The sequence below is a fragment of the Emys orbicularis genome, chromosome 1, assembly GCF_028017835.1.
Source record: "Emys orbicularis isolate rEmyOrb1 chromosome 1, rEmyOrb1.hap1, whole genome shotgun sequence".
In the NCBI taxonomy this organism is placed as follows: Eukaryota; Metazoa; Chordata; order Testudines; family Emydidae; genus Emys; species Emys orbicularis.
The window spans coordinates 66,934,493-66,947,574 of NC_088683.1; positions in this window are offsets into that span (position 1 = coordinate 66,934,493).

Sequence of the window (13,082 nt, forward strand, 5' to 3'; positions counted from 1 at the left end):
CACCAGCCAGAGGAGCAGCTGCCCCACATTGTGTGCCTCTGGCTTCTCCCCTATGACCTGGACAGAGGGCTGGGCCTGAGAGGGACTGGGGAAAGTAGGGGGTGGGGCTGGAGCTTCCCCCGGGACTGCCCCACTCTGGATAAGGCACTGCAGTTTGGGGGAGTCTTGTTCCATGGGAGTGCCGGGGGTCAGCCTCAGCCCCGGGGGCTTGGGGCACCAGGTTTACAACCCAAGCACATATCATGGACCACGGACCCCCGGTTGAGAACGCTGGACTAGATTACCTTCTGGGGTCCCTTCCAGCATTTCATTTCTGTGATTCTGTTTTGAGTGCCATAATTTTAATAATAATAAAATAAAAATATAAATAATAATAATAATAATAATTGCAACACCTTAGAGGAGCCTGATTGGCAGAAATTTTGAGCACCCACTCTCTAAATTCAGACCTCTTGAAGGTGTCTCCAGAAAGACATCAAAAAATTAGAACTCCCAGAATCACTAGTTGTTTTTGAAAACCTTGGACTTTGTCTTATACCTGTAACAACAAAGATAATCAATAAACCAGTTGTGACAGGGCCTCTCTCCGTGATGCCCCAACAGGACCCTACTCAGGCTGTCATAGGGTCTCCAACGATTGGTTGCCACCTCTCACTGTCTGGTGCAGTGGCACTTTAGCCCTCTGGCCAAGGCACACTTGAGTCTCACCCCTTCCAAGATATTAAAGTTAGAAACTAAAGAAATACTATGAACTCAAAACTAGGGTTGTCCAAAGAGTCTTTGGCAGGATGCCACCCTTCTACTCAGGACTTGTCTTCATTCAGCCAGTCAGTGGTCTCAGTTGTCCCATCCCCCAGGAGGTTCGCCCAGGCAGCAAGCGATCTCAGATTATTGGCTGAAACCAGGCTTCTCTCACCAACAGAGAAGCAGAGCTCTAATCTCCTTCTTGGTCAGTCTCAAACAAGATGGGTATCCCTCTTCACTCCTGACGTGTTACAGGTGTGGTGGGGCAGAGGCAGTTTGGTCCACAGGCCCTCAATAACCCCATCCTTGCCAGTGTGTGGCCTGTATGCCCCATCACACTGATCACACTGCTCTACAGCCAAAATGCTTCTGAAATAAATGTAGTCAAACTTTACTAATTCTGGGTCACTGAGAATGAAAATGATGCTTAAAATTGTTGGTTGGCTCTAGTTTTCAAGATATGCTATTGGGTCAGTATATACGACCCTTGACTTGGGAATGGCGGAGGATAAGTGAGTTATAAAGGGAAGGGATCTCAATTTAAACCAGAAATGACTAAAATACATCTTTGACTGGATCTATGAATAAATCTATGACTGGGTTTGGACAGTACTTGCTTTTTAGGCAAAACAATGAATGATGCAATCTGAAGCTGGTATTGCGTCATACATGATATGAATTGCATCATGTTATTCCTAGAAGTCATGGATGATGCAATCATAATGAAGCTTACATCACTCTGCTGAACAAATTGCCCTATATCAGCTCTAGAATTCATACAGTGTCATGCTCTCTTATTTGTCAGTGTTTGATTTTGCAAAGGGACACATTTCTGTTTAGCCAAAGTGAGCAGAGATGCCTCGTACTTGTGTGAACAGTGCAGATAACTTCTGCTATGTTTGTGGTGAAGTGACTTTTGCATCACAAAAGCGCAGTATAACCACTATGGTTAAGAAAGCCTATCACCTTTATTTTGGCTGCAAAATTGGAGATCAGGACAAGAAGTGGGCCCCACACATATGCTGCAACACTTGTGCAACAAATCTTTGCCAGTGGTTGAACAGGGAAAAGGAAATCTATGCCTTTTGCAGTGCCAATGATTTGGAGAGAGCCAACAGATCATACCAGCAATTGTTACTTCTGCATGGTGCCTCCAGTTGGGAAAGGTGTGTCAAAAAAGCAAAAGTGGACTGTGCATTATCCAAATATTCCATCAGCTATACGCCCAGTACCCCACGGAGAAGGACTGCCGGTTCCTGATGCACCAGAATCATTCTCACTTGAGTCAGACGAGGAAGAGGAAGAGGATGAAACTTCTGGTCCTGAACCATCAATGTCACAGGACCCACATTTTCTCCCATCCTCCTCCTCTGAACCACACCTCATAACACAAGGTGAACTGAATGACCTTGTCAGGGATTTGGAACTACCCAAGAGTAAGGCAGAGCTGTTGGGCTCCAGACCACAGCAGTGGAATCTCCTGGCAGGTGATGTTAGGGTTTCCATGTTCCGTGACCGTCAAAAGGATCTTGTCCCATTCTTCTTCATGGAAGGTGATCTTGTAGCCTGCAACAACATCGATGGTGTGATGGCAGCCCTCAACATCGTTCACGATCCAGATGAGTGGAGACTGTTCATTGATTCATCGAAGACGAGTCTTAAAGCTGTTTTACTGCATAATGGCAATGTTTTGCCATCAATTCCAGTTGGTCATGCAGTCCATATGAAGGAAACCTATGACAACATGAAACAACTTTTGAGGTGCATAAACCATGACCAACATCAGTGGCAGCTTTGTGGCGATTTGAAGGTTATTGCACTCTTGCTTGGTCTGCAGTCTGGATACACAAAGTACTGCTGTTTTCTCTGCGAATGGGATAGTCGTGCAAGAGATTCCCACTACATCAAGAAAGCTTGGCCACTCCAACAGTCATTGGAGCCTGGGAGGAAAAGTGTTCAGCACCCACCACTTGTTGAATCAAGGAAGATTTTGTTACCAGCCTTACACATCAAGCTGGGTCTGATGAAGAACTTTGTCAAGGCCATTGACAAAACACAAGCAGCTTTCAAGTACCTCCGTGGAAAATTTCCAAGGTTAAGTGAAGCTAAGATAAAGGAAGGTGTCTTTGTTGGTCCTCAGATTCGTGAACTTCTTCGAGATGATGCATTTGACCATGCACTGCGTGGCAAGGAAAAGACGGCATGGAAAGCCTTCCAGCTAGTGGCAATAAATTTTCTCGGAAACAACAAGGCAGACAACTACAGGTTGTTGGTGGAAAACCTCCTCAAGGCATACAAAAGCCTTGGTTGCAACATGTCACTAAAGATACATTTTTTGCACTCTCATCTAGATTTTTTTCCACTGAACTGCGGAGCAGTGAGCGACGAGCATGGCGAGCGATTTCACCAGGACATTGCAACAATGGAGAAACGCTATCAGGGCAAATGGAGCCCATCAATGCTTGCAGACTATTGCTGGACAGTGACAAGAGATGCTCCATTTAATGAATACAAGAGACAAGCCAAGAAGCGCCGAGTAGACACTGAATAGGACTAAACTATGTACATAATAGTTTTTTGCCTTTTGTTTCATAATAAATTTTATTTATATAACCCTTTTGCTGATTTTTAAAGTGTTACATAAACAGGACAGGTGAAATATTATCATGTAAAGCAACCATAAACACATGAAAAGACCTAGGTTTACAATTTATGATTAAAACTCTACTATCTACACAATATACATAGACATAAAATGTAAAAACTTAAATATCTTAGAAACAGTAGCCAATCAGTTGTTTTAATTGTCATATTTGAATTCAGCACATCAAAATACATAATAAATAGCACATTTTATCTCTGAAGCAGACGACTTCTCAAAAATTGTAGACCAGTGTCATTGAAGGTGATATGAGTTGGAGTGTTACTTCAAAAAAGAGACATTTATCGGATCCAGGAGACAGGGTTTCATGGAACACCTATAGAGTTATGAGTGTTTAGCAACATTTACAATCAAGTTCATAGATCCTAATACCAAGCTAGTTAAGTCAATGGAAAGACTCCCATTGACTTCTGTGGGTTTGGGATTAGGTCTTTAAATGCTTGGATGTACTAAAATAATACAAGGACATTACAGATCATCAACTACATCAGAAAGGGTGGAAGATGAAGCACTGATGCATCAGATTGTTCCTCTCAGAATTGTACCACATCGTCTCAGATGACGAAACTGATTCACAGTTTAATTTCCTATACAAAGATATCTATTACCCAGTGCTTGAAATCTCCAAGCCTGTTGGTCTTTTCAGACTGGTTTCACATGTTGTACTGTAATACATACAAACATTTAGTTATGGAGTAGCAGAAATAGAATAAGAAATTTTGGGAAAATATAGTAACCACAGAATTATTAAATGAACCCCCAGCATGCTGAATTTTTGGTCAGCTGACTGCTGAAGTAGCTTGATTCTGATCTCTGAACTCTGGTTTTGAAGATTATCTGCCACCCAACAGACATGGGGGGGGGGGGGGGTGGAGGAGAGAAATAAAGAAAAAACAAATCACTCACATTCTGCCTGAATTTTCATCTCTAGTTTCCCACATCGCAGTTTATAATGTCTCCCAGAGTTACCAACTCTGATCTCACAGACAGGATGGGTGGGGGGTGGGGAGGGAAAGAGCACTGTATTGAAACCAGACGAGGAGCCTGGCGCAATGAAACCCTGAGCTCTAGGACCCCGCAGAGCTACAGAGAGGGCAGTGAATAGGTTTTTTCCTCCTTATTTCCCATGGCTATTTTGAGACAAAATCTGGAAACTGAAATCAGAACAACACAGGGACAAATAGAGTATTTTAGGCAGCCTCCCCTTCACTTTAACAAAGTCTTCCAAAGAAGAATGTTATATAATGAGGCGTTAACTGTAATTTATTTTAGTTCAATTTTTTTTTCACAGTTAGGAAGAGGAAAACAGATGAACACTGAGGTATAAACTTTAATAAATCTTTCTTTGTCTTCAAAGAAAAAGTATTTTGTGCATAGGTTTCCATCAGGAGCTTTTTTCTATTAGATTATAGAGTTTAGATATGTTCCATTTAAAAAGAAACTACCATAAAGTTTTCTAGTCAAAAGGAAATAATCACCATCCATTAAGTGAGACAGCCCCAATGTATTTTTAAATCAAACTGTCCAACGTAGAAAAAGAAAAGGCTCAGCTCGGTGGTAACATGAATCACTTAGCAGATGGAACTCAAAAAGTTGGTTCATGCGCCATGATGAAGAGGTCCATACTTTATTGCCTTTTCCACCAGACTGCTCAGAGATATTCAAGAAGTTGAAAAATCTTTAAATGCATGGCTCTAAATCCTTTAGGAGTTGAACATATTAAGATGACAAGAAGAGTATGTCATTAAACCATAACTACCCTTTTTGGATTACCAGGTATTTGTAGATTTATTGGCAAGATGGCTTAAATTAGGGATATATTTTTAGCCTGCAGCATTTTATAATAAAATAGCAACAGAATTTCTTGCAGTAAAAAAGAGAGGGAAAACAGGGGTTCTTATTAAAGCCTACACAAAGTTCTCTGATTTTTGTTTTCTTTTGCATGCACAAGGAGGTGCTCCATGGTTACACAATCAGTAAAGCTTGCAAGGAAACCATTTCCATTACCCCATTTCACTCAGGAGTCCTCGTTGCCCTGCCTTTCACTGCAGACCCGCTGTTTAGTCTGAAACTGAAAATTAAACCCAGCACTTCGGCTCTCAAAGTTAAATACTCTGCTTTGCTGCCAGCACACAGCCTCACCAGTGTCTGTGTGGTAAAATCGAGGATTAAACTCTTCAGACATTTTAAAAACGATTTTACAAGGCTTTTAGCCTTTAGTGTTTTCTTCTTTCATTGATTTTGTTGATTTATTTATTTATTTATTTAAGAGCCAAATCATTTAGATGTATTATACCGCAAGGTCTCGCATGAACTTTGTTGAACCAAGTCAGAGGACTCAGCTTTCTTTCAGAAATATGTTTCTTATTCTGGGAGCTTTTCTGAGAACTCTTGGGGGGAAGATAGAGCCATATTTGTTAAACTCTTCCTTTCATGAGTGAAAACAAATGAAGAGCAAACCAGTGAGATTTAGAAACAGTAATAATAAAAACAAAGTTCTCCAACTCAACCTTCCCCCTCCCTCAAAGAATGTGCTTGTTATGCTCCTTGTAGCAGCCTTCGTTTTCTTTGTGAAGTAGGTTATGTAAATGACTGAGCTGTTCAGTGTTTAGAAGCCTTCATGACTAGCGCTCATAAAAATGTCACTGTGCACTTCCACTTTGAAAGGCTCTTTTATCTTACCTTCCTGAAGCCCCTTTCCAATGGATAAGCACGCTTGAGCAGGAAGCTGCAGGTTGGCCTTCCCACATTGCTTGGCCCTAATGAGGTGTGTGCAGCTCTTGGCTATAGTTTTTCAGTCTCTTTCTTATTACTTCAAAGCGGCAGCTTTGAGGTCTAACCAAGTTTTAGCACTTGGCAAAACCTTTCAGCTGAGTTTCAAATGCTAGTTATTAATAATACATATAATATAAATTTGGCTACTCAGAAAAATCATTGTTGCCACCTGTCTGTAAATTAATTATAATGCTGTTGTAAGAGGTAATGGTCAGGCTTTCAATGTCATTGGGCATTCCTTATCAGCCTGCAACAAGCAATTACTCTTTTGAGGAATTAAAAGGACAAATCTCTCTCCTCATCTTTTTATGTCTTTTTATAACAGGAGTCCCCCAGATATCTGATTGTCTACACTGCAATTAAAAACCTGCGGCTGACATGTGCTAGCTGACTCAGGCTAAGGGGCTGTTTAATTGAGGTGTAGACATTTGGGCTTAGACTGCAGCCTGGGCTCTAGGATCCTGCGAGGGGGGAGGGTCTCAGACCTCGGGCTGCAGCACAAGCCCGAACGTCTACACTGCAATTAAACAGCCCCTTAGCCCGAGCCCTTAAGCCCAAGTCAGCTGCCATGAGCCAGCTGTGGGTTTTTAATTGCAGTGTAGACATACCCTAAGGAGACTCTCACTTCAGTGAGATAGGAGATCATGATGTTAGGCTTGGCTAAAACAGGTCATATGGATTTCAACCCACACCTTTATTTGGATTGTCGTGTCCCTGTTCTTTCATATTCTGGCATCTCACGCCTACCAAAAACAAAATCATTGCTGTAACACTGACTGTAATTAAACAGATGGGATGCACAGAAATATATGCTGTTTCATGCATGAGTCTTTAGGAGCTCTTCAGTGGTATTCTAGATTATATCATTTCCACCTGCATTGACAGCAACATCTCTCTGGTACTGATATACTACCATCAGGAGGAAGCGTTTATATCAAGGCCTGTAATTTGTCAGTGTAGTGCACAGGCCTAAATACTAGGAATTACTGACTTCAGAGCTATGTGCTTGTTAATTTATTATTATCAATTGTTATATTTATATCGTTTTTAGCACCTCAAACCCATCCAGATCATGGCCTCATTATACTGTGTGCTGTGCAAACATATAGTAAATTATAGTTCTTAACTTAAAGGGCTTATAGTCTAAAAGACAATTTGTAAAAGCTGTTTCCAAACCTTGGGATTTGCCAGTCTGCCACAAGGTTGTATAAGGTCACACTACTGATTCAACCAATATGCATTAGGAATGCCTCCTTACTTTCTTTAATATTTTATTTCACTCCTACGTGACCTGGTTGTGTCTTTTAGCATGTGAACTCTCCAGGGCAGGGTGTATCTCTTTATCTGAGTTTGTACAGCCCCCCAAGATTTCTGCAAGCAGGATTTGTCCCCAGTGTAAATGCTATACAGAATATACGCTTGAATTCTGCTCTGTGCAAAAAGTCCTCTGATCCGTTATAAGAAGTGCTCAATTTTGTCAGCTGACAGCTTTTACTGTAGTTCTAGTCAGGTGAGTCCATATTTTTAAAGGTATTCAGGCATCACTCTGCTCAGTGTTGCACGACCTGAGTGACTTAGATGGCTGTCTCATTTTCAAAAGCGACTGAGATACCTAGGAGCCTAAGTCTCATTGACTTTCAGTGATACACAGGCTCCTAAGTGCGTAAGTCACTTGCAACACTGAGTGGAGTGATGCCTAATTACCTTTAAAAATATTGGCCTTGGATCCAGATTTTGCCACTCTTACTCACATTTACTAGAGCCTTACTCTACTATTAAGTAACATCATTGACTTCATTGGGACTATAAGCAGAGTAAGTGTCCCATTCCGAAGTGCAGTGTCGGCCAGTCAGGGGCTGTGTCACCACCTGCCTTGCAACCTGGGGTGCCTCACAATGCTTTGGTGCTGTAGCTCCCAACCTGAGCCCCTCACAAACAGCCAACCAGCATGCAGGTCACACCCTGAATGTGTGTGTATAACTGCAGCCTTCCAGGAACACTGACACCAGCAGCTCTGGTTATGACCTGCAGGGTGACCCCAACACACTCCCAGTCCCAAATTTCCCCCCAAAACATGTGTTCTGCACTGTCCAGCTCTCTCCTGGACAGTCCAGATATTGGAGGTCCATTGCCCCTGTAAGGGAACAATATCCAACTGTTTGTTACTTCAAATGGAGTTACCCCAGAGCCCTGTTTAACCAAAACACTGGATCAGTTTTGATTAAAGAATAAAACAAATTTATTTAACTACGAAGAGATAGGCTTTAAGTGAGTACAAGTACAAGGCATTAAAGCAGAAATGGTTACAAGAGAAATAAAGATAAACCACTTCCTAGTGCTAAAACTTAACAAACTAGACTTGGTTCAAGATAAAATTCTTACCAGCTACAGGGCTGACCTTACATGGGTGCACATTTAGCCTCCACTCGCCTTCTGCAGCTGTATTAGTAGCAACCGTCTCCAGTGGTTCCTGTTACAATCCTGCTTTGCTCTCCATGGAATTCCAGAGGAGTTAGCAACAGACAATGGTCCACAGTTCATAAGCTGGTCATTTCTGCAATTCTCTTTGGCATATCAGCCTAAGCACTCCCCACACTTACAATGCACAGTATGAGAAAGCTGTATAAATAAAATCATTTGATTTTTAAAGAAAGCCCTGGCAGATTCAAGGGATCAATACTTAGCATTGCTAGAATATTGCCAAAACCTTAATGCCAATATCCAACAAGCTTCTTGAGCCAAAGATAATTAACCTTGAAGTAGTGACAAAAGAATTTTACACTAGGAAACTAAAACAGAAGAAATACTATGGCAAAAATGCCAAGCAGTTACTCCCTGTTGCAAGTGGGAGAGAATGTTAGATTCATCACCGAAGCCTTATGTCATAATTACCCTGAGGGTCAGGCTTGAAAGAGGAACTGAAGACATCCAAAGGAGACCAAGGAATACACTGACTTGAGAACACCCAAAATGCTACTGACAGTTCTTACACACTGACAAAAGCAACACGTGCTCACTTGGTTATTCACAACGGCAAACATGAGGAGCAGCAAACAAAGACACCAGGAAGCAGATCCACTTCATCAGCTGATTAGGACACTGCAGAAGGCAGTGTTTTGAGAACAAGAAGTGGCTTGCCATATGATCAAAAAGGCATTGAGGTTCTGCTAGGGTACTTACGGGCAGCTGTACCCTGAGCGCCATCCTAGCTGTTTCTTCTTCTAACTTTTATTAAATAGTTGGATTAGTTTGTGGTTGTTATTTTTATTGATATTACAGTTTATATGCATTTGATTTTCAAAACAAACAAAAAATGGGAGGTGGGAAGGAAGGGAGATATAACAGTAGCCACTGGAGTCAGGGATATTAGCTCCTGCCACATGATGGGGGGGATAACCTTTTGATACCCCAACCTATGTCATACGGATGTAGCTAGGAAATAAAGTGCGGTCCCTTGCCAGAATTCCAGTGTTTCATGCTTTTATTGCAGCAGCATGCAAGAGAGCCAGGCAGAACTGCAGCCCCTGCACTCTGAGAAGCATTAGGAATGCTCGTCCCTACTTCCCTGAGGGCACACAGCACCACTTAGGAGCAGGGAGCATGCAGAGGCATGTCCCAGCCTGCCCCTACACATCAGCCGGCTGATCTGGCCAGCCACACAAGGAGACAATAAGATGCATCACAGAAGGTGATGTGGTAGCAGTTGTTCAATTTCTATGTGCCTAAGAGCATCTGAAGAATGTCTCGCAGTGCTCCCATTGGGATGGTGCAGCTAGACACCACTTACTCTATGTCACAATTAAATCCATACAGGAGAGAGTTGAGAGGCATTTTGTAGTTGTTCTCCCCACTTCCCACCAGTCCCCCTTTAATTGCCTACAACAGCTGCAGTTACAAAGAAAGCAATTTTTTCATGTAAATGCAAAACTGGATTACAGAACAATCAAGTTAACTCAAACAATGCCTTTCTCTTACAGCTAAGACAACTGCATTAAAAGTGTTAAGGTTGCAAAATCAAGCATTCAGAAGTTAGGAACTGCCTGAATTAAGGATAGCCAGGCAGCCTGAAAGTTTTGCTTTTCAATTGATTGCTTAGCTGATTGCACCCTTTCCATGATCTGTGGTTTTGTTCTTGATTTTGTGGCATGTCTGTAGGTGGATCTAGCACTTGTATTGAGTGATCAGGATCTCTGATGCCCACCCAGTGACTGTCCCTTCATGCTTGAGGTTATGTGTGTCTCTGTTGAGTTTGGTCAGAGGTCATCTGGACCCACAAAGCCTTTCATTCCAGCATCCTGTTCCTCCTAAATGTTGGGACTGTTTCCCTGCTCCATCACACAGTATCCTTCCCTTTGTTTTGAAGCTTTGTCTCACTGCCTGGTCCTATTGCATGCAGCAACACCAGAGACAAGTCAGTAGGTCTGTGTAAAATACATTATCCTCTCATGAAGGCACTGCATACGACTGTGATGTCTTCCTCTCTAGTGGCTCAGTCCTGCAAGGAACTGAGCAAAGTACTTAGGCACGTGCTTCGCTTTAAACATGGGAATAGTCCCACTGACTTCAGTGGGCACTAGTTTCCTGAATACTTTATAACAGCACAGGTTTGCACACCCTCAGAGAAGCAACCCTAGCAGGGTAGCAAACAGGTTTCAGAAGATCCTGACCTAGGGTTACCATATTCAAACATTTAAAAAAGAGGACACTCCACGGGGCCCCGGCCCCGCCCCAACTCCGCCCCGTCCCCAACCCCGCCCCTTCCCCGCCCCCATTCCAACCCCTTCCCCAAAGTCCCTGCCCCAACTCTGCCCCCTCCTCTGAGCACCCCGCATTCCCCCTCCTCCCTCCCGCTCTGATCTTGGTTGGGGCTTGCTACGTGCTTCCCTGCTCCCCACTCGCCCTGCAGCCCCTGCACCCCCCCCACCCCTGCAGCCTCTAAGACCCCTGCGCCCCCCTGCCCCTGCAGCCTCTATGCCCCTGCCTGCCCTGCTCCTCCTCGCCCTGCAGCCTCTGCACCCCCCCGCCTGCCATGCCCCTGCACCCCCCTGCCCCTTCAGCCTCTATGCCCCTGCCTGCCCTGCTCCTCCTCGCCCTGCAGCCCCTGCACCCCCCGCCCCTGCAGCCTCTGTGCCCCCTGCTCCCCACTCGCCCTGCAGCCCCTGCACCCCCTGCCCCTGCAGCCTCTGCGCCCCCCGCCTACCCTGTCCCTGCAGCCTCTATGCCCCTGCCTGCCCTGCTCCTCCTCGCCCTGCAGCCTCTGCACCCCCCTGTAGGGTTACCATATATCAACAATCAAAAAAGAGGACACGGGGTGCCGCCCTAGCCCTGCCCCAGCCCCGCCCCCCTCAGAACCCTCCTACCCCTACCTGTCCCCAGACAGCCCCCTCCTGAGACCCCCCCACCCTAACTGCCCCCAGGACCCCACCCCCTATCTAAGCCTCCCTGCTCCCTGTCCCCTGACTGCCCCAACCACTCTCTACACCCCCTTCTCCCGACAGCCCCCCCCAGACCCCCCGACCAATCTAACCCCCCGTTCCCTGTCCCTTGCCTGCCCCGCCCCCAGCAGGCCGAGGGAGAGCTCCTGGCTCCACGTGGAGCCAAACACTGTGACACGCTGCTCTGCGAGGCAGGAGGGAGCGGGGGAGGGGGAGGGACTCTGGCTGCTAGAGGCCCCAGTGGCTGCGAGCGGCTTTCAGTCAGACCCAGCCGTCCAATCAGCCGCGCTGCACTCTGCATGAGGGGAAGGGGGAAATCCCGGACATTTCTACTTTATTAGAAACCCCCCCGGACGGCCATTTAAAGCTGAAAAAGCCAGACATGTCCGGGGAAACCCGGACGGATGGTAACCCTACCTGACCACCTCGCCTTTTCTATGGCTACACAGGGGAGGGCTGGGAGGATACTTTTTCTATGGTAACATAAAGCCATGGCATAGGAGAGGTTGAGAATCATTGTGTTACAACATTCTGATAAATTTAACCACTTCTGCCAACTTCAACACCGGGAAGTGTCTCCCAATCCTAGTATATAGTGCACCTGCCCTCCTTTCAAATTTCTGTTTAAAGCGCTCTTCTTCCATGGAACCCATAACCACTAATCCACCTCTGTAAAAGTGCTGTCTCCACAAAAAAGATGATTTACTACTTTACTTCCTCTGGATCTCCCAGTTCAGGGCAACTTCACTTGTATTCCCCTCTGTGGTCTGTCGAGGACACCCACTCTAGTCTCCTGGCTCCTCAGTCATCACTTCTCTTGGGCAGAGACATGCATCTCTCTGCCTCCTGACCAGGGTTTTTCCAGCCTGCACAGTTCCCTGCCTACACTGTAATATCCCCAACATACCAGACTGCGTAAAGAGGCCACTGTCTGTGCTTTGCTTTCTCTCCAAAGGTGATGAACAGCTATAATTGCCACCAGTCACAAGTTACCACTCAGCTCTTTCTAAGCAAGCACATTTATTCTTAAGGTGAATGCATTACCAGAGAAGCCACATAACAAACAATAAAAGTTCCTATACACAGGCTAAATGCTTACCAGAGTATTTTAGAACCTTGATAGGCCTTTCAAGCCTTTCCCAGGAAGGATGGGGGCCCCACTTGGACAGAAGGTCCTGTCTGTTTGCTAGATCAGAAAGAAGGCCCTGAGTCATTTAAACTCAGGCTATTCATCCAAAAGTCCTTTCTTTGTCTGTTGGTGTCTGGAGAATCCAGTTTGAACTAGTATATGCAAATCTCTCCAGACAGTGGTACTGCTCTGCAGGAGTTACAACCTGAGGGAATTTCCCCCCACTGTTCTTAGTTCCTGGAGGAGCTGTGGTCACTCTGCCCCCTGGAGTTACATACAGTCCCTGGCCCAAAATGATACATAAGCTTAAGACAGTAAGGTCTCCCAAAGATATTGC